Source organism: Saccostrea cucullata, unplaced genomic scaffold (genome assembly GCF_032062105.1).
Source record: "Saccostrea cucullata isolate Sc308-1 unplaced genomic scaffold, CSIRO_AGI_Scuc_v1 ctg6514, whole genome shotgun sequence".
NCBI classification, from domain to species: Eukaryota; Metazoa; Mollusca; class Bivalvia; order Ostreida; family Ostreidae; genus Saccostrea; species Saccostrea cuccullata.
In genome coordinates, this window is record NW_026936841.1 from 2,448 (window position 1) to 7,073 (window position 4,626).

The following is a 4,626-nucleotide window of genomic DNA, read 5'->3' on the forward strand; positions in this document are numbered from 1 at the left end:
TTCCATGGTTTCCTATCTTGGGAAACTTACGGGAAACCACAGGTTGATTGTTTCCATGTCGGGAATCTATGTGGAAACCACTATGTGGTTTCCATAAAATGGAAACTATATGGAAACTACTGATGTCACGATTCCCATATGTTTCCATCGGGTTTCCAAATTTGGGAAACCTGGCTTTTCATCCTGTGATGATTATTGATAAAATTTTGAGTCTGTTTATTAAAAGGTAGTACACACTTCATTAAATTTCAAGCCCCCATGGCAAACCAATTCAATAAGGCTTTACGCCCTATTTCGATTAAATGAGTTCGCTTAGCGGGGTCCCGTTCCCGCTGTTAACGTCGTAAGGTTCTCACTAATTTACTCTTGGCAGATGGAGCCATGATGATTGTTCAATGATAAATGACTAAAATGAGAGTGATACACTTTTATTTATACTCTTGAGGCATGTGTACAGTCAACATTTCAAACATTCGACTTTTCAATCTGTATTCGTCTGGGGTCTGAGGACTCAAGTCGACCAGTAAATATTCATGAGGACGACTAGTAGCCTCTTGATAAGCTGACATTAAATAAGGCAGGGCTAGCTGACTACTCAAGACACTGATCTGAGATTTATCTCTGGGATTTTTAAACAGGACTAAATAATGAGCATTCAAACTAATAGTGCGATGGGAGGCTGCCCGATCAAATAAATTCTGAGTGATGTAAATCACACTGGTATTCCGATGATGGGCTTTACGGGTAAACCAATCCACAATGGATTCGATGGCTTTTCCTCCCATCATGTCGTCAAAAATGAGTAAGTGAGGAAGATTTAAATTGGCCACTAATTTCTCATCGTCTTCATCGTCATCCGGATTGAAGAAAGCTGCCGATGGATAAGGCCCCACGTAATTCTGGTTCTGTTCCGTATTAAACATGTGAGGGAAATATCCTTTCTTCAGTTCTGTGAATCCGAAAGCAGAGGGCATCTTGGCCAAAGCAAAGGGTAAAAATTATAGGAGTTGATGAATTTCAGTCCACAGATTTGCATGCATAAGATCTTACTGCCGTTCATGATGACTGTAGGTTTCAGGCACTAGAAATGGGCTCTAAGATGAGTCTAGAAGAGGTGGCCTTGAACTGAAATATCTTCAGTCGATAGCGAGGGGCTAACACTTGTTGTAATTTCCCCCATTCTGCGGGTCCACAAGACTGATTGATATCACAGCCGGCTTGTTCCATGAGGGTTAGTGCTTCTCGTTTCTTGTCTAAGTATTTATCTCCTTTCCTCATACGCAACCTTTGTTTTTCCCATTCGGGATCGGGATGTTCTGGTTTCTGACTGTGTAGGCGGGTGACGACGATCGCTCTTGCTAAACAAAACTTATCCCAGGGATTGTCGATCTGAAGGATAGATTGTTTCCTCTTCTTAAAAGTGTCCTTATTGACCATTAGGTGCTTGGTTCTGTCTCCACCACTCCCTTCAGGATATTTGACCCGAAACATGTCAAATTTCAGCCCCCGTCCCCAAGTTTGAACTCCTTTTTGGATTGTTGCACGGCTTCTATTTTGTCTAGAATGAGGTCCTGATTTAAATGTTTACACTGGGTAAACTCAAACAAAATGTCTGAATCCACAGAATCGTGGCGTATGTTCAGGCGTAGGTAATCGTTAGGATTACACTGCATTTTAGATTTGACAGTTTGCAGCACGTCTCTAAATAATCGCCGAACAAATCCTCTGTTTTCTTTCTGTAGAAACTCCTTAAAATTTACAGTGTAAAAATCCTCTTGAGCTTTAATTTTTTTAGAGTGCATAGTATCATTCAGTCTGACTCGATAATACTGGGATATGGCTTTGGGTTTCGGGGATGGATGAGAAGGTGAGTTTGGTCCCTCATGCGCCCTAGTCCTTTGTTGTTCTTGATTCGCTTGGGCTCTCTGCACTTGATTATACTGGGATATGGCCTTGGATTTCCGAGATGATTGAGGAGGTGAGTTTGGTCTCACATGCGCCCTAGTCCTTTGTTGTTCTTGATTAACTTGGGCTCTCTGCATTCTTTCCAACAGTCTTGCATTTTTTTTTCTGAGAGCCAATTCTCTGTGTCTGTTATAGATAATTTGTTCTAACTCTTTTGTTCGTCTTCTCCGTCTCAACAGTTGTTGTGCATGTAGTAATTTCTTCTTAGCGGAATCCATGTAATCAGCTGATTGATCTGACAACAGAATGAGTTTCAAGCCAGAAACATGTCATATTTATACATTGTATGACGTCATAATGCATAGGTAGCTGTGATTCGCATCGCTACCAAGTCTGTGTATTCATAGTCTTGGGTTTTCCCAGATTTCAGACCTAAACGGCCTGAGGTCTCAAATTGGTTCCAGATTTCAAGCCTGAGATCTCAACCAAGTCTGTATATTCATAGTCTTGGGTTTTTCCAGATTTCAGGCCTGAGATTCACATGTGTGCCAGTTTTTCTAAAGCGACTATACATAGTGGGATCTAAAGGTATTTAAAACTGCGATTTTTGTAAAAATTTCACCACACTTCATCTGAAAGCTTCCAGGCTCATTTTATTAATCATGAATTTTAGTTGGAGAATATTGTATTGGCTTAATGTAGAAAAGAAAATATGTCAACATTGTGAAAGGGAGGTAAAAGAAATAAGGAGAATATCTTTAACTGTGCCGGAGAAGCTGTCCAATCTTATTGGGGGTGCAGTGAATGTGAAAGTCCCATACCTGACTGGGTGGTAGAATACCCCCCTTCTTTGGAGAATTGTGGCTGTAATATTGGTGTGGGAAATATTTCCTGTGGAAATAGGAAAGAAATCACTCTCAAGAAAACACAAGGACGAGCTCAAGAAGTCCCTGAAACTACAGAAGAAGAATTGATTTTGTATCTTACTTGAATAAAAGTTTAAATTTTAACCTTTTGTTTTTCTTTCAATCAGCTGGCGATCAGCTGTGTTTAAAAGTGTCAAAATTGAGCAGTCAGCGAGACTGTGAATGAGTAAGATGACGTCACAATAGGCAGCTCGACGATCTTGAATCGCTGCCAAGTCTGTGTATTCATAGTCTTGGGTTTTTCCAAATTTCAGGCCTCCGCTGAAGGGATTGAGATCTCCTATCTCAAATCGGGTTTTCCAAGCCTGAGATCTCACAAAATGTGTTTTTCCAGATCTCAGCCCTAAAACTACACTCCGTTGACTCACCTATCCCCCCAGGGCTAAAAAGTGCACTCAGTTGACCACCCTATTCTCCCTAAGGCTAAAAGTGCACTCAGTTGACCACCCTATTCCCCCCCAGGGCCAAAAGTGCACTCAGTTGACCCCCCCGGCTAGGTTGCTTATACTACTTTGAATGGTTCATTAGTTAAAAACTCTCAAATTAAATGAAATGCATTGGCAATCATTGATTAATACACGGGTGGACCCAAGGTGAAAAATGACTTACCACATACCGGTACAACCAAACTTGTTTTTTTTTTAAATAAATATCGCTGTAACATTTTATAATAATTAGTTGTGGTATTAATTCAATTCAACACGATGTGCAAATGTAAAAGCAGTGGGTTTCCTTAGAAAGAAATTATATAAAATATAATTTGTCTTATGAATTTAAAAAAAAAAACCCAATGCTTTTCCATATGCATATAGTGCCACTTTTCATTCCAACAGACTTAAAAACATAATTAAACCTTCTAGAAGAAATAAATAGTTCAGTTGAACACGGATTGGGGTAAAATTGGATTTTGTTTTGGTAACAAAACATTAAAACACCCTTTTTAAAAATACTTCTCAATCGGATTTCGTGTGACAAGATCTTTATTTGGGTACCACCAAATTTGACCTTCGACGTTGACCTTGGCGTTTGACCAAATTTTACACAAAAATTCCAAACTTTTACTTTGGCCATATCTTTTGAACAGTAAAACCAGGACATTAATACTTCACATTTGTATTGTTTGTGGCAAGACCATTCATTAAATACCAACAAATATGACCTGTTGACCTTGACCTTGGAGATTTCCATACTCATAAAAAAACCTTGGGCATAACTTTTTAAAGGTAAAGATAAGGCTTTCATACCTCACCTATATGATCCTTGTGAGAAGATCCTTCATTGGATAGAATGAACTTTGACACTTTGACCTTGGAGTTGACATACTTTTAAAAAGCAAAAACTGACCATTACTTTTAAAGGGTTAGGGCTAGTGCGTCATACTTTACATATTTAATCCTTGTGACTAGACCTTTCATTTGATAGCAAGAACTTTGACCGGGTTAGGGACTTTGACCCTTTGACATTGAGCTTGGAGTTTGACCTGCTTTTCAAAATATTTAACCTTGACCATAACATCTGAACGGTTGGGGCCAGGGCTTCAATACTTTACAAATGTATTCTTCTTGGCAAGACCCTTAATTTGATTACCATGACTTTTTGACCTTGGAGAATTTCGTACTTATGAAAACCTTTAACTTGGCCTTCTTTCATATTTCATAATTGTATTTTCAGTGTGAATACCCTAATTTTGGTACTAATATATTAAATTTACATTTAAGAAAAATTTAATCTTTTGTATGTTGCCGTACCGGGGCATCAGTGTTTCACAAACACGTCCTGTTTTATTTTGCAGTTA